Raw genomic sequence first — 25,546 nt, 5'->3', positions numbered from 1 at the left:
TAGACGGACATACCAGAACCCCATTGACTTAAATGGGAGGAAAATCCAAACGCATTATCAACACCTTCAGGGGTCAAAAAAGCTGTCAAAACAGTTAAGATTAGGGGCAGACACCAGGAAAAGTGGCATCAATTGACTCATCAATTGAGCTATAAATAAATTTAAAAAATATGACATGGGTTTCCCTGTATTTTTGATAACCAGCCAGGCAAAACTGAAAGCTGCGGGCTGCATCCCTCCACTGTCATCTTCAGCAAGGCTGGTTATCAAGAATAAAGGGGTCCCCATGCCATATTTTTTAATTATGTAAGCAAATAATTAAAAAGAATGGGCGCGGGGTCTCCCCCATTTTTGACAACCAGCCAAGATGGTCCACTCCTGCCCCATAGAACATTTTCACACTCGTGTTGACGTCAGTCAGGTCATAGGAGTACATCTCAAGACACTGAGCAGCAAAAGCACACGCTGCTCAGTGTCTCTTTTGGATGGCAGACTGTATAGTCGAATTATGCAACAATGCAGCCTGCCATCTAAATATAGCAGACCTAGACTCGTCATTGGAAAAATGAATTATTTTCTTCTTGGTGGACAGGTAAGGAATATTGTGGTTTACTATTTTAATTCTGTTACAGGAGACGATGGCTTCTGTGGACTGGGTGTTGATGTCAGTATGGGTTAATTTAGATTAATTAGTCTGTGTCATTCTTTCACATAAAAGACTTCTGGCTGTGTGTTTATTTACAATATAACTATAGGATTAGTAATGGATAGGTGTCTTATAGATGCCTCTCCAATACTAAACCGTAGGCTTGATGTCACCAGACAATACAAAGGTGACATCAATCCCACAAATATGAACCCCACTTGTCACCACCACAGGGCAAGTGGGAAGAGCCGGGCAAAGTCCCACAATTGGTGCATGTATTTTTAGGCTCGGTGGGACCAGTATGCATGGCCCCTTACAAGCCTGGGAATACCAACCCCAAACTGTCTGACTTAACTTGGCTGGTTGTCAAAAGGGGAAGGTCCCATGCTGTTTTTTTGTTATTTACTTATATAATTAAAAAATATGGTGTGGGTACCCCTCAATTCTTCACAACCAGCCTTGCTGGTCATTTTTTTTTTATTATTTATCTATTTATAGCACAGTCGGTGGTGGATGAATGCTCCCATCAGAAGCCGCTTGCTCTCGCTGTTAACAGTTAAATATGATGCCATCTGTGTGACCTCAGTATGCATGTGTGTGGGACATTTTGTGGACCATGCTGCTACTGGAAACACTGATGTCTGAAAGAGTCCTTAGTGAATTCGATCATTTACCAAACTTTGGCCGATTTTTAGGAAAAATGCTCAGAAATCTGAACAAGAATCCGAATGAATGATGATCGTGCCGGATTTGAGATTGGCGAGTGTTTTCCGAACAAGCTCATTTATCTCTGCTGCCCTGTACACAAGCTACCAGTTCCTTTTACAGAGGGATCTCTTCATCATCATATGCATTCAAAGAGGAAAAAATTGTGATTTCATTAAATACCCAGATGTAACCTAGTCCCTACTGAAGATCTGCAGTTATTGTCTATGAAGGGTAGTGAAAAAGCAAGATATTTTGATCCCAATATGATTTCACAGATAACAAAAACACACAAGGGAGGTGCTTGTCAATTTCCTTCAGAGACATGATTAGCGCTGACCAGGGAAGTGCTAAACTGGTCTAGGCTTTGATCACTGGCTGGGTCTGTAAAGCATATTTTCTCTGAAATTCTAAAGCATTTTAGAGAATAATATTCATGATTGTAAGGCCGGAGTCACACTGGCGAGGAATATGGGAGAGTGAGCGGCGCAAAAAGCACACATTAGACACGGACAAATGATTTTCTATGGGGTCACTCGCACCAGGCGTATATTTCTCCTCAGTATCCTACGCTCCGTGCCACTCGCAGCATGCTGCGATTGTCAGCGTACTACGCCCGTAATACGCCAATGCAAGTCTATGGGTGTGCAAAAAATACGGATTACACACGGAACACACGGGTGACCTGCGAGCAATACACAGGTCTTTTGGCTGGTGAACAGGAAATGGGCCAATCCATCATCAGGAAGCGTAGACATGCAAATGAGCTAAAAAACCGCTCCAGACATCCAGGAAGTCAGCTTCACGGAGTACAGCAGCAGCATGGCGTCCACATATATTAATGTAGAGATTCTCATTGTGCTGGTGCAGGAGCATCCAGAAATATGGAACCCACGCGACGCAAACTATGCGAACCGCACAAGAAAGGAGGCGTCATGGAGGCGCATCTGTCGCCAGATGTACCATGACTTTGGTGACAGACCACGTGATGACCAGCAGAAAATTCGTAAGTGCAACCATAAAAATATCATTAAACCTTAGCGCACGCTATAAAATGAATCTACAATCAGCACCCCCCTTCCTGTGCATGTACTTTTATTAGCCTCATGAGGCCGTTACATTAGTATGTGACACGTGGCTTCACACAGCCATAATTAGGGGTTAGGCCACAAGCTCCTCATCCTCCTAGCCAATAAAATGAGTTTCAGTGGAGCTAATGAGACCCTGGGTATCGGCCCAATTACATATGCCACCATGGGTAGAACGCACACCCCAGAAGGCCCCATGCCTAGACTACTGGTAGAAAATGTGACCTCTCAAATATGTGATTTTGACATTCTTTCCTGTCACATTGCAGTGGAAGATGTGATGAAACGGTGGAGAAGCATCCGGGACCAGTACCGCCGGGAACGCCAGCAGCGGTCCAGGAGTGGGGATGCTGGCCATGTAAAGCGCAAATATACAGTGGGGCAAAAAAGTATTTAGTCAGTCAGCAATAGTGCAAGTTCCACCACTTAAAAAGATGAGAGGCGTCTGTAATTTACATCATAGGTAGACCTCAACTATGGGAGACAAACTGAGAAAAAAAAATCCAGAAAATCACATTGTCTGTTTTTTTTTCATTTTATTTGCATATTATGGTGGAAAATAAGTATTTGGTCAGAAAGAAAATTTCATCTCAATGCTTTGTGATATATCCTTTGTTGGCAATGACAGAGGTCAAACGTTTTCTGTAAGTCTTCACAAGGTTGCCACACACTGTTGTTGGTATGTTGGCCCATTCCTCCATGCAGATCTCCTCTAGAGCAGTGATGTTTTTGGCTTTTCGCTTGGCAACACGGACTTTCAACTCCCTCCAAAGGTTTTCTATAGGGTTGAGATCTGGAGACTGGCTAGGCCACTCCAGGACCTTGAAATGCTTCTTACGAAGCCACTCCTTCGTTGCCCTGGCGGTGTGCTTTGGATCATTGTCATGTTGAAAGACCCAGCCACGTTTCATCTTCAATGCCCTTGCTGATGGAAGGAGGTTTGCACTCAAAATCTCATGATACATGGCCCCATTCATTCTTTCATGTACCCGGATCAGTCGTCCTGGCCCCTTTGCAGAGAAACAGCCCCAAAGCATGAAATTTCCACCACCATGCTTTACAGTAGGTATGGTGTTTGATGGATGCAACTCAGTATTCTTTTTCCTCCAAACACGACAAGTTGTGTTTCTACCAAACAGTTCCAGTTTGGTTTCATCAGACCATAGGACATTCTCCCAAAACTCCTCTGGATCATCCAAATGCTCTCTAGCAAACTTCAGACGGGCCCGGACATGTACAGGCTTAAGCAGTGGGACACGTCTGGCACTGCAGGATCTGAGTCCATGGTGGCGTAGTGTGTTACTTATGGTAGGCCTTGTTACATTGGTCCCAGCTCTCTGCAGTTCATTCACTAGGTCCCCCAGTGTGGTTCTGGGATTTTTGCTCACCATTCTTGTGATCATTCTGACCCCACGGGGTGGGATTTTGCGTGGAGCACCAGATCGAGGGAGATTATCAGTGGTCTTGTATGTCTTCCATTTTCTAATTATTGCTCCCACAGTTGATTTCTTCACTCCAAGCTGGTTGGCTATTGCAGATTCAGTCTTCCCAGCCTGGTGCAGGGCTACAATTTTGTTTCTGGTGTCCTTTGACAGCTCTTTGGTCTTCACCATAGTGGAGTTTGGAGTCAGACTGTTTGAGGGTGTGCACAGGTGTCTTTTTATACTGATAACAAGTTTAAACAGGTGCCATTACTACAGGTAATGAGTGGAGGAAAGAGGAGACTCTTAAAGAAGAAGTTACAGGTCTGTGAGAGCCAGAAATCTTGATTGCTTGTTTCTGACCAAATACTTATTTTCCACCATAATATGCAAATAAAATGAAAAAAAAACAGACAATGTGATTTTCTGGATTTTTTTTTCTCAGTTTGTCTCCCATAGTTGAGGTCTACCTATGATGTAAATTACAGACGCCTCTCATCTTTTTAAGTGGTGGAACTTGCACTATTGCTGACTGACTAAATACTTTTTTGCCCCACTGTATATACTATGACTGGCTGAACTTCCTCGCCCCAATTCTGGCTCTGAGACTGTAAGTACATACCTCACACCACATTACACAAAAACATTACACAAATACTTTACAGGGACAAAAATATTGATGTATTTTTGCCTCTGTTCTATTTCATAACAGAACTCAATCCAACCTTACGGATCGAGGAACGGCCTCAGAGGCAGAGCCCATTATAGATCCTGTAGGGGATGAGGTGGCTCGCCCATCTTCTCCCCCTACAAGAAGGATGGCTGAAGAGGAGGCATCACCAGAACACACAATGGCTGCCCTACACAACACACCACCAGGACGGTCTGCTGCTGCAAACTCACCCATCCTGGAAGAGCCGGGCAACTTGAGCAGCAGCCCAACTGCCCAGATCAGGCCCTCCCCACAGGCTGCTCTAGCATCACGGCGAATAAGAAGAAGGCGCCAAGTCACCATTCAAGAGAGCAGGACCAATGTGGACACAGGGGTGCTGAATTACTTGTCCAGAGTCGCTACAGATGATGGTGAGGAGGCCTATGCACGTAGCCTCACCCTTTATCTCCGTGCCCTTACCCGTGAGGTCAGGCTCCGTATTAGGGGATGTATTCAGATCCTGCTTGATGCAAGCACCCCCCCAATACCCCATATGAGGTGTTTGAATTTCTGGAGAGGTGGCAGCTCTCACCAAGAAATTTAATGCGCATGAGACCATCCACACAGATGCTTGGTCAAGCAGGGTCTGAACAGCCCCTAATACGTGGGCCAACACCTCAACCCCTTCCTCCCCCTACCCATCCTTCTATTCTGCAGCCCCAAATGTCTTCCTCAAGCCAACCCCACCAATATGGCCACTTGTACCCACCCAGTGTTGGAGGCTGGTCCCAACCTGGTTGGGGACGATCTGGCTATCTTGGTGGGTATGAGCCACGGGCCTACCAGAGCCAACAAGAAGCCCCTCACCATCATCAGTACTCTGGCCAGTATCCCCAACAGGCCCAGGAGGCTGGACAACTACAGCATCATGGGCAACAGTATGGCCCCACACAGGGCGATGTTTCCCACAATGTCCAGCAGCACCCACAGGCTGGTCCGCCATGTTCCCCTTCCCCTACATATGAGGATTTATGATTCAAAAGTTTGGAGATGTCCAGTGACAGGTAACTGGTGCTTCTAATCTAGACAAAAAAACAGGTGTTCTCCTTCACCAACATTTAGAACATAATTTAACACTCACATTTTTAAACAATGTTTTCCAAACATATGAAACAATCCATCATGACAGGCAACGCTACCTCACGCCTTTCACACAGATATTACATGTGTGTATAAAAGAGAATATTTAAATGCGCTATACTGTTACATGAAAGGATGAAAATACACTAGTCACTTGCTAACGCATAGGAAAGGCGTGCTTGCCTTTAGTTAAGTAGTCAACTTTGTTGTTAACAATCTCTAGTAAAACAATTTGAGGCGACCAGCATTCAGAATATCACGCTCTCTCTATGTCTTAACAAGTGATTTTTGTATTTTCATCCTTTCCGGTATAGCATGCTTAAATATTGTCTGTTCTACAGACAGGTAATATCTGTGTGAAAGATGTGAGGTAGCCTTGCCTGTCATGGTGGAATCTTTCTATGATTGGATAACATTATGAGGAAATGTGAGTGTTATCTTATTGACTTTATTTAGGTGATGGAGCTCACCCTTTGTTGTGATGGAGCTCACCCTTTCAAGGTTAATGTGGGCATGCAGCAATGTTGTTATTGCATAATGTTTGTTGCAGTTTTTTTCTGTAATGTTAATGTTACACCAAGTTAAAGAAGGCACAAAGGGTCATTTTGGCAATTGCCAAATTTGTGTTATGGCAAAATTATGCTTTCCTTTAAGCAAAACAAAAAAAAAAAGGCAAAACTAAAAATTTGTCTACTCTAGTTAACGTCTCTGTGTGATTATTCACAATCCCTCACAACATACTAACAGACACCAACCAATGCAATGAAACACTCATAGAATCATAAAGGCTTGAGTAATATATATTTAGACACACTTTTAAAGAAACAAATTATAACATAGACACAGCATTCTCTTGCCAAGAAGTTGCCCCCTCAGGTGAGATAAAGTAATTCGTGAATATATCACGCACTTTGAGGCCAGAGAGCGCTCTACGTTGAGAGATGATAGGTGGTCTCACCCTGCGCACATTGTCTGGCCTACGCACAACACCATCAGAGGAGGAACAATCATGTATCCTGGTGAAGTTATGCAGAACAACACAGGCTTTGACAACTTCATTCACATTTTGCTCACTCAACTGAATGGTAGACTGGAGTACCCGCCATTTGGCACAAAGAATCCCAAAGGAACACTCCACCAGTCGCCTAGCACGTGATAGGCGCAAGTTAAAAATTCTGCGCCTGTGGTCAAGGTTGCGCCGGGGATATGGCCTCATGACATTGCGTGATAACTGAAAGGCCTCATCTGCCACAAGGACATAAGGGACTGATTGTTCAGGGGGAGCCTGGTAGCTGGCGTGGTGGTGGTAGATCCAACTGGTTGGTGCGTAGCCGCCGACCCATTATGGAAGTATTGAAGACTCTAGAGTCTCCCGTCCTTCCATAGGCCCCAATGTCAACAATAATAAACTTGTATTGAGGGTCTACCAGAGCCAACAATACAACAGAAAAGTATTGTTTATAATTGAAGAATTGGGAGCCTGAGTTCGGCGGCTTACGCACCCTGATATGTTTGCAATCCAGGGCCCCAATACAATTTGGAAACTGGCAGTCCTCCTCAAAGTCCCTTGAAATCCTTAACCAGTCTTCCATCCTGGGCTCGGGTAGGACCACCTGATGGAGTCTTGTCCAGATTTGTGCACATGTAGACCTCACTATGCCTGAAATGGTTGACTTCCCAATGAGAAACTCATGGTGGAGGGCGGCATAAGACAGGCCAGTGGACAGGAAGCTGTAGAACAACAGAAATAGTAAAGTTTAGAATGGCTGAAGTAAAAAAAAATCAGTTACATGCCGACCAAACTTGTTAGGAAATGAGAGAGAACAACACACACATATTTGGTGGCACAATGACTAAGTGATATGCAGGACATATTATATGTAACATTCTGCTGTGTCAGGTGAAACATATTTTGAGTAAGATGAGGGTATTAAACTTTGTCCAAGAAGGCCAAAAAACAAATTAACACACACATTATGAACATAGAGAATGTGGTTGTGTAGTACATACCGTATTGTGAGTAGAAGTCGCTCCTCTGCAGATATGGCTTTGCGCATCATAGTGTCCTGAAAGGTGATCCCAGGGCGCACTGTCTCCAAGAGGCGATCAAATGTGGAAATGCTCATTCGACAGTACTGGTAAAATTTCTCCGGATGCTCCCGCAGAGACGAATAGAGGCGGTGAAAATGACCTCTTGTGAGTCGTTGCCTCAAAAGTGGATGTACCCACATGCGTCTCCTCCTCCGCGGATCCACTATCACAGGATATGGTTGGTCAAAGCGCCATGACAAAAGCCAGGTAAAGAGAACCTACTCAGTTGTATTGAATGTCAGACCCTCTGCCATGCTGCACAAAGAACACCAACATACCTCATGAAAGCAAGGTGACAAATGTACAGAATGTAGGCATCCACCTGTTTCTGAGTGTCTAAATAGGGTGCAGGCTAATGATTTAAATTGTTTGCAGGCCTCAAAACCGTTAAATGTCCATTTTGCAAGGCTGCGAGAAAATCTCTCCATACGGATTGCATACGGATGCCACACGGATTACATACGGATGCACACATGTGCAAAATACGCGACCTCACCCTGCTTACGGATGACCTACGGAGCACTATTTAGGGGTCATTCATCCGTATTACGCATGTAAAATAAGGAGCGTATTTTGCGCAGGTTAGTGTGACTCCAGCCTAATTGTGCAACTAGGCTGCGACTCCTACTATTCCGGGCAGCATGAATCTACTAACAAGTTTCCTTTAAAAGGAATACATAAAAAAAAATTCTAATGCTTGAAACTTAATGCTCCTCACCAGTCATTAAGATGAGAATTATCAGAAAAAACTAAATGGTAACTCAAAGAAAATTCAAACGGTGAAGAGGAACATAAAAATGTTTGCCCAGGTCACATTCCAGTCATGCTAACCATTGTGCCAGAATATCGCCCTGTTATTATAGTAAGTGAGAGCCAAGAATCAATTAAGAATTCAAAAGATCAAGAATTAAAAATAAGTATGTGACATTGAGATTACATAATCTTATGTATTGAACAGAACAACAGTTGTTACAATACCTCAGTGCATTAATGTTTAGCCAACTGTCAAACTACAAGTATAACTACAATCAAGATAAGGTTATTTTTACAAGATTATTTATTTGCCAAGCTCTTGAACACCTGTATTACTGGAAAGCACAGAAAGGCTCTGCAATCATATAGACTCCTTAGGTATTAATAATGCAATCATGGTACAAAGCACTGACTAACCAATTTCATCCAGGTATTCTTGTCAGTCGCTGCTTTAGTAGCTTAGCAACACAGATTTTTGACTCATAGTAAAGATCAATTTGCCAATCTTATTTATTTTGACAATTTGTTCCTTATTTTTAGACAGAACTTTTCACAAATAGAAGTCACAAGGATTCTGGTTGTTTCATAATAAGGAACTTATTCTTCACCACAAAAGGTTAAAAGCATCTCAAATAAGATTGTTAACCTTCAAATGATAAAAAGAATGAACAATGAAATTGTCACATCTGGATAAAGCACAGGTGAATTTATGTTGCTCTTTCTTTTATGCCTCAGGACAGCTAGCATCACGTGCATGAGACCTGTACAGAGGCATACAGAGCACATGCTACTTTGTACTACTGAGCAATAGGGACTACATGTGCCGCTGAACAATGCTTCTAGGGGAGAATTTCCTCATTATCCAACATCCATTGCAGCATATCATGTTTTCTTTTGAGTTTGTTTTAAATGGAATCTTCCTTGAAAAAAATCTGTGTTGCTTCCTTTAAAATTGGAAGTTTATTACAGGCACAAAAAGGCTTCATAGACTTCTATGGATGCTTATATGATAGTATTTATGAAGCTTAAAAGTAACTAAATAGATGATGTACCAACAGTCACATGTGAAACCCCACATAGCACAATTGGGGTATTGCTAAGGGAAAAAAAAGTTGCAAATAATGGTATACACCAGATTTTAACCCTAATTTGCAATGTTTTCTGTTTCTGTTTTCTGGCTATTTTAACAATTAAAGCTAGAGAAAGACACTGCCAGGGACCAGCCTCATACTAATCAACCAAGACACATAGTCTCCAGCTGACTTTTCTTGACATTTTTTTTATGCCACAGCATTTCAAAATATAAGTTACAGAGCTGCAATAACACATTCAGTGCTATATTCCTGCTGCCCATGGTTTTGCTAGCATGAGTCTACTGTCAGATTCTCTTACATCAGTATTTGATATTCCTCTGATTATTGGACTACATTTGATCTAAAGAAATATAGGTTTTGGTACCATGTTAGCCAGTTGAGAGACAATTACTCGTTGTCAATGAGAGAAACAAAATAATAATTTAATAAAATAAATGTTTATGTATAACGGCTGATTTATAACCTGAAAAACAAAAGGAGATCCCTATCAAACTTGCAGATAAATGCGGTGTCATAGTCCTTATGAACACAACATCCAATATAAAAGAAGCACACAGACATCTAACAGACATACAGTATTATATCAAACTGAATGAAGAACCTACTCCAAAATTTATGAGGGACTTGGAAACAGTCATCAGAGGTCTGTCTACAGAGTCTACGGTATAAAACTTTTAGACCTAATATTTGGGAATCCCAGAATTTAAATAGTTTACCTGCTCAAAAATACATACAGTAATCAGGGTGACTAAGAAGGCTATCTATCCTATGATAGGGAACACTCACTGAAAATAATCTCAGGTTGGATAGAGGATGTTCTTAAACAATCGTTAAGAAAAATATCCAGCTTTCTCTGGGACATCATGGGTGGAGATGAGCAGATTGTTTGAAATTTGAATTTGCCAGTTTATCCAAACCAGAGACTCTTTACAAGACAGCATCCAAGACATCATCACTCCATCACAAGGGACACAGATTTGACATTCTATAGGATTCAAGCTTAGGGGACTGTGGCCTCGGTTGAAAGAATACAGATCTGCTCCATTGACCATCACTGAACCATGGATACCTTTAGGGTAGTCAGGATTTGGACCCACCAGTCACCTGAGTCCCCTAAATATGTTTGAAGAAAGCCAGGATTGGGATACACAGATCACCTGGCTCCATGGAGATGTTCGGAGAAGCCAGGTTGTGAGCCTCCGGTCAACTGGCCTTGTACTTAAATGGACTGTCATCTTCCTAAAGTTATCATTACCTCCTCTCTGTGAATGCCACAGGTTGGGTAGTTGGCCCTGGAAGCTCTGAAGACAGAGCTCTTCTTATCCGGTCGATTCAGTGGATTGGTGAGGCTCTGTAATTTTGTACCATCATGGGTATTGTGCTGGAACTGTTCTAGGTGTTATTTGCCTGTTTTGTGGTTCAATAAAGTATTGCCAGACTGTTTTGCCCTCACACTGAGTTGTCTGAATAGTATCATGCTCATGGTAAAAGGAGAGCGGGTGTTCGGTGGGACGATCCCTGTTTCATGCGGTTTCAGCTAGCAGACCAAAGCAGCCGCTGACCCCTTGATTCTACACAGAGTACAATACATAAGAGTACATGTCTCATCATCAGCAATGAAGTTGTGTGACTGGCATAGCTGAGCAGTGGCTGCACCAAGAGCAGTATGGTAGAGATTTAAGACAAGTAGACAAGGAGATGAGGGGCAGGTTAGGGCTAGCAATGGAAACCCTTTCAGAAGAAGTATAGTGTAGTGCTATGAAACACCGTGGGCAACCAGGAGGTGTGTGGCTAGAGTAACTGTGAGGTCTGTGGCAGGAGCAACATGGTAGAAAGTTAGGACAGAGCAGGAGATAGGGTGCAGGTTGGGACTAGCAACTGCAGCCCCATCAGCAGTAGTATAGTCTATAGTCTAGTACTATGAAACACAGTGGATAGCCAGGGTATGTGTGGCTGACAGTCTGTGCAAGGGATGTGGCAGTGGAAACTTGGTAGAGGGTTTAGATGGGAGAGGCAAGAAGATGCCTGGCATATTTTGGAAAATAGCAGTAGCAATACAGTCTAGCATTATTACAGCTAGGAGTTATCTATCTGGTATGACTATGGAGTGGCTGTGGCATGAGAAACACGGTGGTGCGTTAGGATAGGGAAGACACGTAGATGCTTGCCATTTTATGGAAAACAGCAGTAGCAGTAATGTCTAGCAATATGAAACACTGTGGGCAGCTAGGAGGTGTCTACCTGGTATGACTGTGGGGTGGCTGTGGCAGTAGAAGCACGGTGTTGTGTTAAGATAGGCAAGGAAATGTTTTCCATTTTAGGACCAGCAATAGCAGCACCATCAGCTACAGTTCTGCTATATAGATGACTTGTGGATAGCGAGAAGATGCCCGGTAAAGTGTGGTGCATCAGCACTCTCAATAGCAGAACAGTGTAGATGACAGTCAAAGGACAGTCAGGCAGGCAAATAGTTAATATGGCCAACTTAATCATTGGCATCAGCCACCAGTTCATGAAAATCTGCTCTGATCCTTTCAATACAACACAGATGGTATTAGAATAGCGTTGATTCTCCGTTGGCACCAGATGGTATTAGTTGATTCTCCTCCGGCACAGATGGTATTAGAATCATGTTGACTACTTCGGCACCAAGTCTTCCAAGACCAAGTACTGACAAAGTGAGATCTGCGGCTCTCTCACTTTCTGTGGATGTTTGTGACTCTTCCATAAGAGAGGAGAGTGAAACAATCACAGAAAGGTTGCAGGGATCACATGACACAACAATGTCACGCAATCCATGGGAGAATTAGCATGATACTGCTGGAATGGTGCTGGCACCAGTTCTAAGTATAGGTATTATATTATATTATTATAGGTATTCTACAATGGGGAAACATAGGTATTGAGTATGTCTTATCAACTTCCATTCCCAGTCACAAGTAATGATGATAACACTGCTACTGGTCAGTGTATATTATTTGAATGTTGTATTTCTATTCACAGACTGGAACTTTCATTCCCGTTTTTAATATGATACATCAGTACTGAAGTAATATACTACAATCACATTAGGCCTTTATCTAACCTTCTGATATATTCTGACCTCCTAACCATTAATAGTATAGAATAAAAGAGTATTCTTTGGCTGATCCCTATGTTTTATACAGCCTGGGCAACCTCCCTGATTGACTGTGCTGCACCATGTGATCAGAATGCTACATGGAATTATGGAAAAGCCTGTGCTGATAAGCCTGGTGCCATTAGCACATTTTGCTGGGGAAATGGAGTAAGCCATGGAAAACATGTGTTGAGCATTGAAAGGTACTGTATCACATAACATTATGTACTAAATTTCATCATCTGTTTGTGGTCAATTTGTGTTCTTTTTATGTTTTTGGTCATTACAGAGTACTGGTCATTACAACGGCAGTTTGCAATTTTCACTCAGCAACATCCACTGCTACACCTGTAGATAAATTTCCAAAGAGGTATAATTTATGAAACAGGATAACCTGAGTGGGATTGTAATTCCCTAGCACCTAGGAGCTCTATACAGTCATGGCCAAAAGTATTGACACCCCTGCAATTCTGTCAGATAATATTCAGTTTCTTCCTGAAAATGATTGCAAACACAAATTCTTTGGTATTATTATCTTCATTTAATTTGTCTTAAATGAAAAAACACAAAAGAGAATGAAGCAAAAAGCAAAACATTGATCATTTCACACAAAACTTCAAAAATGGGCCGCACAAAAGTATTGGCACCCTCAGCCTAATACTTGGTTGCACAACCTTTAGCCAAAATAACTGCGACCAACTGCTTCCGGTAACCATCAATGAGTTTCTTACAATGCTCTGCTGGAATTTTAGACCATTCTTCTTTGGCAAACTACTCCAGGTCCCTGATATTTGAAGGGTGCCTTCTCCAAACTGCCATTTTTAGATCTCTCCACAGGTGTTCTATGGGATTCAGGTCTGGACTCATTGCTGGCCACCTTAGAAGTCTCCAGTGCTTTCTCTCAAACCATTTTCTAGTGCTTTTTGAAGTGTGTTTTGGGTTATTGTCCTGCTGGAAGACCCATGACCTCTGAGGTAGACCCAGCTTTCTCACACTGGGCCCTATATTATGCTGCAAAATTTGTTGGTAGTCTTCTGACTTCATAATGCTAAGCACACGGTCAAGCAGTCCAGTGCCAGAGGCAGCAAAGCAACCCCAAAACATCAGGGAACCTCCGCCATGTTTGACTGTAGGGACTGTGTACTTTTCTTTGAATGCCTCTTTTTTCTCCTGTAAACTCTATGTTGATACTTTTGCCCTAAAAGCTCTACTTTTGTCTCATCTGACCAGAGAACATTCTTCCAAAATGTTTTAGGCTTTTTCAGGTAAGTTTTGGCAAACTCCAGCCTGGCTTTTTTATGTCTCGGGGTAAGAAGTGGAGTCTTCCTGGGTCTCCTACCATACAGTCCCTTTTCATTCAGATGCCGACGGATAGTACGGGTTGACACCGTTGTACCCTTGGACTGCAGGGCAGCTTGAACTTGTTTGGATGTTAGTGGAGGTTCTTTATCCAACATCCGCACAATCTTGCATTGAAATCTCTTGTCAATTTTTCTTTTCCGGCCACATCTAGAGAGGTTAGCCACAGTGCCATGGGCTTTAAACTTCTTGATGACACTGCGCACGGTAGACACAGGAACATTCAGGTCTTTGGAGATGGACTTGTAGCCTTGATATTGCTCATGCTTCCTCACAATTTGGTTTCTCAAGTCCTCAGACAGTTCTTTGGTCTTCTTTCTTTTCTCCATGCTCAATGTGGTACACACAAGGACACAGGACAGAGGTTGAGTCAACTTTAATCCATGTCAACTGGCTGCAAGTGTGATTTAGTTATTGCCAACACCTGTTAGGTGCCACAGGTAAGTTACAGGTGCTGTTAATTACACAAATTAGAGAAGCATCACATGATTTTTCGAACAGTGCCAATACTTTTGTCCACCCTCTTTGTTATGTTTGGTGTGGAATTATATCCAATTTGGCTTTAGGACAATTCTTTTTGTGTTTTTTCATTTAAGACAAATTAAATGAAGATAATAATACCAAAGAATTTGTGTTTGCAATCATTTTCAGGAAGAAACTGAGTATTATCTGACAGAATTGCAGGGGTGTCAATACTTTTGGCCATGACTGTATATGGATTCCGCAAACTATTGTAAAAAATTCTGTGCTCCAGGATGCCTCTTGTATAAGACAACTGCTTGCATATGGCAAGATTTGGGAGGCACAGATCGCCATTTGCAAGTAGCACTCCATCCCTCCTGATTCTTGGCGTATGGCAAAGCAGTACTGTAGAGCCATATGTGGGGTACTTATACATTGAGTAGTAATTGTGGGACAAATTTTGGTGCCGTTTTTACTCATTTCCCAGGGTCAAAATGTAAAACTGGGGCTAAAACAAAATTTTAGTGGGACTATTATTAATTATGTTTTTCTAAATTATCCAATGGTATAAAATTTTGTGACCCACCTTTGGTGTCAATATGATCATTGCACCCCTAGATGAATTCAATGACATACAGCTAACACCTGAACACAATCTCCGTGGCGCTCAGCGTGAGGTCATGAGATCTCGGCGCTGTGCTAGTGCTGCGACTGGCACGAACACACCTCCCGCAGAGCAGCACTAGTACACCGCAAGGGGTTAAAGAGTACATATCACCAATTTGGGGATATCATTTTTATTTCATAAAAGAGTGAGTAGCAGCAAATTTTTGATTTTTCTAAATATAAGCTATTGACAAAAGTGCAAAGAACACTCCCTAATATCCTCCTAAGAAGGGCCAACTTTCTGGGAAAACTCAAGCCAAAACTTCAAAGTTGTGAGGAGAACCTGACATTTAGAGCAGGATTCAACAACCCTCCATGGCCCCTTTTACAGTAAAAGCATGAGATCTTGCATGTCATGCATCATTTCCAAAGTGGTGATTGAATGATGACCATTTTAATTCACCACTTAGTAAATTAAGTGGCTGCATTAGGTTATTGCAGACTACGAGATCTCATAATTCTGCAAAAGTTCTTGTGCTTTTACTATGAGAGGGACTGCGGAGAATTTCACAACCCAAAAGTTTGGACCCAACTTTTAAGTCCAGCAATGGACATCAGAGAGTGTTCAGCTCAATTTTATTTAGAAAAAATACCAGTGTGAGATTGCCCACTCTTTTGTTAAATAAATAGGGCAACCCTGGACTGGTAATAGGTTCTCTTTATGCCTTGTTTTTTTCAGGATCATTTGTACTTTCTAGTACACTATAAATTGCATTGTGTGCAATAAATGATATGTTAACTCTAATGTACGTTTGTGAATAGTTTACACAATAATAAAATAATGTAAGATCATTTCTCCTCCAATGCCTTGTCTTGTTTGACATTGCTTTAAACCAATATTTAAGCCCACCACCTTAAGAAAACACTGGACTTCCTTTTCTTCTCTTGGATTTTCTACCTTTGTATCAGAATGGAGTCCTATGCCCCTGCATTCTATGAGCCGTATGTAGTGAGCAGGCTGCAATTTTTTCTTTTTGCTATATAAACATTGAATTTGCTATTATAACTTGACCCATCGTTTCCCCAGGAGATAAGCAGCATTAGAGATGTCAGGAAGTCACTATTTTCCTGCCACTACTGACATAACATAGCTAACTTACTCAACATGTGTGTATAAAGGGGAATTGTGGAGCCTAAGTGCCAAGTTCAAGCATTAAGGCCCTGTCACACTAAGCGATATCGCTAGCAATATCGCTATAATGTCACTGGTTTTGTGACGTAGCAGCGATATTGCTAGCGATATCGCTGTGTGTGATACTTACCTCCGACCGGCTCCCCTGCGCGAGAACGTCCTGGGCCGTTTCTTGTCGTCAGCTGTCGTCCGAGTTTCTTACATGTGTGATCCTGGCCTAAAGTAGATCTACGAGAGCTGCAGCAAATGTGTTTATAAGAGGATAAAATTCAGTTCTACTGTACTGTGAAAGTTGCATGTCTCACACTGGTAACAATGCCTTTTTATTAAAAATAAGCTCTGGAGGCAGATTCTCATACATATCTGTCTTGCCCATAACCTTGACCAGTTCATTTACATATAAGAAAAATGTGAATTTCTCTGGAATAAGACATTAAATTACAGATATTAAGGTATCTTTTTATCCAGCTTCCTATGATCTATAGGCTCATATAGATGATTTAGGCATGTTCATCCTACTGATAGACTCCCTTTAATAAAAGTAAGCTGATTTCTAAGTAACAAATAATTTATACCCTTAAAATAACATTCTATTATATTATAATATATTCTATGTCACATATATTAAATTAAAAATGGTCATGTATTTATCTTGCTTAGAATGTGCTATCACCACAGCAGTCAGTTATGATAAGTGACATATGTTCTCTTTTCTGTACACTTTAGTGGAGAAATCATGGAACTCCGGCTGTGCTTGTGGAAATAAAGAATCCTCAATAGTATAAAATAAAGGTTTTTATTACGCCAATGTGTTTTGATGCTGATCTGGTGCCTTTTTCACGATAAAAAGCCCAATGGTCACCACAAAGCCCTGATCTCAACAACATCAAGTCGGTCTAGGATTTTGTGAAAAGACAGAAGGGTTTGTGCAAGATAACTTCAGCAGAAAATCTGTGGCTACTTCTCCAAAATATTTGGACCAACATCCCTGAAGAGTTCCTTCATAAACTAAGTGCAAGGGTACCTAGACAAACTGATGCTATGTTGATGTATTGAAGGCAAAGGGTGATCACACCAAATATTGATTTGAGTTAGATTTCCCTTTTGTTTATTCATTTAGCATTATGATAACTGATAAAAATAAGCTACCGTATGAAAGTAAGGAGAAGGTTTGGAACTGCTCATAATCCAAAGCACACCACATCCTCTGTGAAACATGGTGGAGGCAGTGTGATGCTATAGGCATGCATGGCTTTCAATGGCACTGGGTTACTAGAGTTTCTTGATGTATTTATTGAGATCAGTTTCAAAGTCAGTTAATTTTTTTAAATTAAATGGAAAATGTCTAACTTTCAACTTCAGTTATGTGTTCTAAGTTCTGTTGTGAATAAACAATGAGGTTTCCAAATCATTGTTTTCTTAACATGTTACACAGACTCCCAACTTTTTGAAATTGGGGTTGAATATACAATGGATATAAATAGTTTATGCACCCCTATTAAAATGCCATGCCATGCTTTGGCATGTAAGAAAATCATATCAAAAATAATCATTTCTGAAGTTTTCCACCTTTATTTTCACCCATTAGAGATGAGCGACTTTGCCTTTTTTCGGGTCAAGTCGGGTTTCATGAAACCCGACTTTCTCAAAAGTCGAGTCGAACGAAATCGGCCGACTATCGGGAAAAGTCGGAGGTCCGACTGAAACACAAAACTCAATGCAAGTCAATGGGGAAGCAAAGTCGTCAGGGAGTGGAGGACAGTAAACACACCCACAGTGCCCATTTTAATGCCAACAACATCAATTCTTATTACTTAAGCTTGTCAACCTTAATTTACTTCATAATAATAGTTATGCATTGAAAACTGGGGGTTTTTGGCTAAAGTTGTGGGAGGGTAGGGCTGGCTCCAGGTTTTCATGTGCCCCGGGTGAAAGAGTGTCAGCGGGCCCCTTTAACACATACCACAATTCATGATGCTCCGATACGGCAGAGAAATATTGGTATAGTGCAATGACAAATACTTCACTTCTTACATTACATGACTGATATCTATTTTAAATTCTACAATAGCTCAAAGAAACGGACAGTATATTCCTCCATACAGTATTATGGCCACCACATAGTGCGCCATACAGAATAATGAGCCCCATATATTTCTCCATACAGAATAATTGGTCCCATATAATGTTACATACAGTATATGATGAGCTCCACATAATGCTACAGTATATGATGGTCCCCATATAATGTGCCATACAGTATAGGACGGTCCCCATAGAGTAGAATGAGCTCCACATATTGCTCCATACAGTATAATGAGTCGCATATAAAGCTCCATACAGTATATGATGGGCCCCATATATTGCGCCATACAGAATGGGCTCCATATAATGCTCCATACAGAATAGGCCCCATATGTGCTCCATATAATCCTCCATACCCTATATGATGCCCCATAAATAATGAACCCCATATGATGCTCCAGTATATGATGGGCCCCATGGATGATGCTCCATTGTATGATGGGCCTATATAATGCTCCATATATAATGCGCCACATATGATGCTCTAGTATATGATGGACCCCATATGATGCTCCAGTATATGATGGGCCCCATGGATGATGCTCCATTGTATGATGGGCCTATATAATGCTCCATATATAATGGGCCCCATATGATGCTGCAGTATATGATGGGCCCCATGGATGATGTGTATGATGGGCCTATACACTGTGTGCAGAATTATAAGGCAAATGAGTATTTTGATCACATCATCCTTTTCATACATGTTGTCCTACTCCAAGCTGTATAGGCTTGAAAGCCAACTGCCAAATATGTAAATCAAGAGATTTGCATCTCTGTAATGAGGAGGGGTGTGGTCTAATGACATCAACACCCTATATAAGGTGTGCTTAATTATTAGGTATCTTCCTTTCCTTTGGCAAAATGGGTCAGAAGAGAGATTTGACTGACTCTGAAAAGTCAAAAATCGTGAGATGTCTTGCAGAGGGATGCAGCAGTCTTGAAATTGCCAAACTTTTGAAGCGTGATCACTGAACAATCAAGTGTTTCATGGCAAATAGCCAACAGGGTCGCAAGAAGCGTGTTGATAAAAAAAGGCTCAAAATAACTGCCCATGAATTGAGGAAAATTAAGCGTGAAGCTGCCAAGATGCCATTTGACACCAGTTTTGCCATATTTCAGAGCTGCAACATTACTGGAGTACCAAAAAGCACAAGGTGTGCCATATTCAGGGACATGGCCAAGGTAAGGAAGGCTGGAAAACGACCACCTTTCAACAAGAAACATAAGATAAAATGTCAAGACTGGGCCAAGAAATATGTTAAGACAGATTTTTGTAAGGTTTTATGCAGTGATAAAATGAGAATGACTCTTGATGGGCCAGATGGATGGGCCCGAGGCTGGATCAGTAAAGGCCAGAGAGCTCCACTCTGACTCAGACGCCAGGAAGGTGGAGGTGGGGTACTGGTATGGGATGATATCATCAAAGATGAACTTGTGGGACCTTTTCGGGTTGAGGATGGAGTGAAGCTCAACTCCCAGACCTACTGTCAGTATCTGGAAGACACCTTCTTCAACCAGTGGTGCAGGAAGAAGTCGGTATCGTTCAAGAAAAACTTGATTTTCATGCAGGACAATGCTCCATCACATGTATCCAAATACTCCACAGCGTGGCTGCCCAGTAAAAGTCTAAAAGAAGAAAAAATAATGACATGGCGCCCTTGTTCACCTGATCTGAACCCCATAGAGAACCTGTGGTCCCTCATAAAATGTGAGATCTAAAGGGAGTCAAAACATTACACCTCTGGGAACAGTGTCAGGGAGGCTGTGGTGGCTGCTGCATGCAATGTTGATTGTAAACAGATCAAGCAACTGACAGAATGTATGCATGGAAGGCTTTTGAGTGTCATCGTAAAGAAAGGTGGCTATGTTGGTCCCTTTTTTTTGGTTTTGAATGTCAGAAATGTTTATTTCTACATTTTGTGTTGTTATATTGGTTTACCTGGTGAAAATAAACAAGTGAGATGGGTATATATTTGGTTTTTATTAAGATGCCTAATAATTCTGCACAGTAATAGTTATCTGCACAAATAGATATCCTCCTAAGATAGCCAAATCTAAAAAAAACCCACTCCAACTTCCAAAAATATTAAGCTTTGATATTTATGAGTCTTTTCGGCTGATTGAGAACATAGTTGTTGTTCAATAATAAAAAGAATCCTCTCAAATACAACTTGCCTAATAATAATTATGCAAACAGTGTATAATGCTCCATATATAATGGGCCCCATTAATAATGCTCCAGTGTATAATGGGCCCCATGGATGATGCTCCAGTGTATGATGGGCCCCATTTATAATGCTCCAGTGTATGATGGGTCCATATAATTCTCCATATATAATGGGCCCCATATGATGCTCCAGTGTATAATGGGCCCTATCTATGATGCTCCATATATAATTCTCCAGTGTATAATGCTCCCCATATATTGCTCAAAACATTAAAAAAAATTAAATACCTCTCCTCGCTGGGCACTGCTCTAGACTCCTCAGCATCGCCATCTTCCAGCTCTCTGCACTTGGACTGTTCAGGCAGAGGGCGTATAGATGTGAAGTCATCACGCTCTCTGATATGAATGTCACTGTCAGGAAACGCAGAAGAGGTCACAGCGGTGGAGCAGGGAGACGTAAGTATTGCAAGTGCTGGTGCCCTGAGCAAGCAGGGGGGGCCCAATCATGGGTCACGGCAGTGGCACAGGGCCCCTCATTGTACGATGGTGTCTGTGATGGCGAGTGGGGCCCCCCACCATCAGAGACTTTTGTGTACTGTGAGGGGCCCTGTGCCAGTGCCGTCACCCACGAGTGGGCCCCCTCATCTACTCAGGGCCCTGGCACTTGACTGGGTGCTCCAGGTGTTGACGTCGGCCCTGGGGGGGACAGCCCAGTTAGGGAGGTGGAAAAACTGGCATATGTTGAGGTATAGGCTGGATGTTCAGCAGCTGCAAAAGAAGGAATTTCAGAAGTCGGAGGAAGAGGAGGACAAAGCGAGCCATTTTGCTGGCAAACTATGTGTCATCAGGGGAAGGTGGTACAAAATCCTTTGAAACCCAGGCATGGTTTATTTTAATGAAGGTAAGATCATCAACATTTTGGGTTGACAGCCGGGTCCTTTTTTCTGTCAGGATTGATCCAACAGCCCTGAAGACTCTTTCTGATGGCACACTACCAGCAGGGCAAGCAAGCTCCTGTAAGGCATATTTTGCCAATTCAGGCCAGGTGTCCAGTTTAGAGGCCCAGTAGTCAAAGGGGAATGAACTGTGAGGGAGAACATCGACAGGGGAGGAGAGGTAATTTTGAACCATAGTTGTCAACTGCTGTCTCCTGTCTGTTGTAATCGATTCAGTATTAATAGTCATGTGAGCGGTCCTCAAAAGATCAATCTACAACATGGTCATGAAACCCCTGTCTCCAATGCCAGTTCAGCTGTGTGCACCACGAACACCTCTTCCATTTGGCTCAGTACGGCTCGTGGTAGAACCTGCACCGCTGCTGTGTGCTGGGAATGCCTCTAACAAACGGTTTACCAGAGTGGCTTGTTTGTTCACCAATATTAGCTCTAGATTCTCCTGTGGCATAATGTTCTGTAATTTGCCTTTATAGTGTGAATCGAGGATGCTGGCCAACCAGTAGTCATCATCCTTCATAATTTTGACAATGCGGGGGTCCCTTTTTAGGATCCGCAAGAGATAATCACACATGTGGGCCAATGTTCCAGGTGTCGATGATGCACTGACAGTGGAGGGTGGAGGAGCACATTCTGCCAAATCCACATCCCTCCAGTCACGCACAAACCCTGTACCTGACCTTGGCAAGCCAACATTTTCTCTTGCCCCCTGAGAACCATCCTCCTCCCCAAAATAATTATCCCCCTCATCCTCCTCCTCCTCTTCCTTTTCTTCCTCCACCTCGTCCAGGACAGTTCCCTGACCAGACAATGGCTGACCGTCATCAAGGCTTCCCTCCTCCTCTTCCACCTCTGCTGCAGATGCCTGATCTTTAATGTGCGTCAAAGTTTGCATGAGCAGACGCATAAGTGGGATGCTCATGCTTATGATGGCATCATCTGCACTTCCCAGCCGTGTGCATTCCTCAAAACAATGAAGGACTTTATAGAGGTCTTTCAGCTTTGACCACCGCACTCCCGACAACTCCATGTCTGCCCTCAAACTGCCTGCCCGTGTCTCCTCCCACAAATGCATTACAGCCTGCCTCTGTTCGCACAGCCTCTCAACCATGTGCATGGTGGAGTTCCACCTTGTTGCAATATTTATGATTAGGTGATGCTTGGGGAGGTGGAGCAATTGCTGCAGCCTCTGCATATGACTGGAGTCTATGGGCGAGCGATGGATGTGCGAGCAGTCTTCGCACCTTATAGAGCAGGGCTGTTAACTCCGGATAATTATTTAGGAAGCACTGCTCCACCAGGTTCAATGTGTGAGCCAGGCAAGGTATGTGTCTGAGTTTTGCAAGGGCTATGGCCGCCACAAAATTACGGCTGTTATCACTGACTACCTTGCCTGCCTCAAGATGTAGACTGCCCAGCCATGACTCAGTTTCTCGCTGCAAGTAGTCTGCCAGTACCTCTGCAGTGTGTCTGTTGTTACCCAAAGACATCATCTTTAAAACAGCCTGCTGACGCTTACCACTAGCTGTTCAATAGTGGGACACCTCGTGTGCAAAACTGGCAGCTGCGGATGGAGTGCTCGTGTGACTGCGCTCTGTCGATGAGCTTTCGCTTCTGGAGGAGGAGAAGGGTCGAACGCCTACAGCCAACTGTTTCCTATACCGTGGGCTAGGTAGCACTGTCACACCATTGCTGTCCCCTGTGGACCCTGCATCCATCACATTAACTCAGTGCACAGTGATGGACACGTAACGGCCCTGGCCATGCCTACTGGCCCATGCATCTGTTGTGAGGTGCACCTTTCCACTCACTGATTGTTTGAGTGCATGGACAATGCGGTCTTTCCCATGGAGGTGGAGGGCATGAATGGCTTTTCTAGAAAAGAAGTGCCGACTGGCTAGATCATAGCATGGGACAGCGCAGGCCATGAGCACCAAAAGCAATTATGGGCGCACTGAACTGTGCAAAATAACAATTTCAATGATATTGCCAGGTGCCGAAGCAGAGGAAAATGACAATGAGGAAAAAGCAAGGAAAGTACCCCTGCAAACAAAGCGCACACTGCACCAAATATAATAAGACTGAAACAAGTAAATTTATTGATACAAAAGAGTTATACACAATAAAAACATGATAAAATCACACAATTATGGCATCCAAAATATACGTGATACATATTAACACAGAATATTATCCACGTATGCAATTATAATGTGTGTATATAATCTGACCACACTGTGATGATATGGCAATCACCCTCCCTATTCCTAGACTCATGAGGACCATATAACCCTGAACCAAAACACAGCCCCTAGGTGGAGTGAAGCAACCAATGCAAACATCCATATAATGAGGCTTTAATACCAGGACCCTGATAAGCCCAAATAACAAGAAAGAGAGGTACTTCTTTTGGGATTATTATCAACTGGAATTATGGCTCTGTTATGACTTCGCTAAGGCTCCATCAAAGAAATACTCTTTTCGAGTTATTCTTGCTCTACTTCAGAGCTCCTCAATAAATCTCTGGACCTGTTGGATCCCAGCCAATATCGTCCCTGGACGTGTTCTTGGACGTGTTCTTGGACGTGTTCTTGGACATTCATGCTGTGGAGCTATGTCTGTAAGGGAGTTCCTTATATTGTATTGATGCATTGTTTGATTATTGGGAGGTTTGTAAAAAAAAAGGGGGGGGGCTTGTTTTGTGTATTAGGATGGTATTCTTGTTTCAGCCAGTACATCGTAGGCCTTACCTTTGGAGGTTGCTTTATCCAATGATATATTGTCATATATTTTGTTGTTGTCATTAAACATTAGAAGACTCTATGTAGTTTCTTATTGGGCTTAGGAGGACAGTATTGTCTAAAGGTATTAGGATAAAATGAAATTTTGGAGTGGAGTTCATCCGTTCTTTTTAGGGGTGGTTTGGTATGGATGAGTTGGTTGGTGGATGACTTTGTCTCTGCCTAAAGGGACGAAATGGAGGTTTTTTTCCCCCTAGGCTTAAAATTACATGACCTCGTTTATTAGGATGGGTCTGTCATGGGGAATATTATCATAGCCCTGGTGAGCTACATATTATATATATATATGAATATATATATATATTTTTATTGGTGCTCCTTTTTGGGCTCTGGTTAATTCGCTTATTATAGTGGAATTTGAGAGGGATAATTGGATAGTAGCCTTTGGCATTTCTTGGATAACTATTGATGCCTTTCTTTTGAAATAGGCAGTTATTTTGTATATCTGTGGCGCCCCCAGGAGTATGGCCGCCACAGTGGCTTTGCCTTCCTCCACGGAGGGTAATGCCAGGCCTGGAAGCAGTGAAGGGTCTCTCTCGCAGTTAACCTATACATGCAACACAGTTCCACTCCCGGCCAGCAGGGGGGACTCTGAACCGGAATTGAAGGGAGGAGTGCTCTCTGAGGGCCAAGAGGAAGGAGTGGTCAGTTAGTGTGAGGAGGTCCACGTGTGCAGACATGTGGAGAGAAGCTGGAGGTTGAGCTGAGAAAAGTGAGCTCCCTCACAGCGAGAGCGCATGAACTGGAGCCTGGTCTCCACGGTTGTACGGATACTAATGGTCCTGCAACAGACACCAGAGGAGTAGGAGGGTGTAAATGCCCTACTCCCATCTAAGACTCAGAGGCACAACAGCACAGAGTGAGCCAAGAGAGGAATAGCGGCTACAGCTGCCTGCCATACGAGGAGTGCTAGTAGAAGAGAATTAGGAGGAACTTCCGTAACTCAGTACTAGGAGTACTTCACTCAAATAAGCGCTAAGAAGGAGACTGCAGAGCCCATCTGCTGAGAGAGAATCCCTGAGCTGCTTCCAGGCTAGCCTGCTCCAGTACCATCTGTAATCAGGACCCTGGACTGCATTTATCAAGTAAAGGTACAGAAATTGCACCCCGCTGTGTCTTTGTTTGCTTCCTACCCTTCCGGCACTGCTACATCCCCGTGCCAACCACATCTAAACTGCCCTGGGACTACAGCTTCACCTGTGGGGAGCTT

This window comes from Dendrobates tinctorius, unplaced genomic scaffold (assembly GCF_039654945.1).
Source record: "Dendrobates tinctorius isolate UK_male_01 unplaced genomic scaffold, ASM3965494v1 ptg000162l, whole genome shotgun sequence".
In the NCBI taxonomy this organism is placed as follows: Eukaryota; Metazoa; Chordata; class Amphibia; order Anura; family Dendrobatidae; genus Dendrobates; species Dendrobates tinctorius.
Note: the sequence above shows the minus strand (reverse complement) of the source record.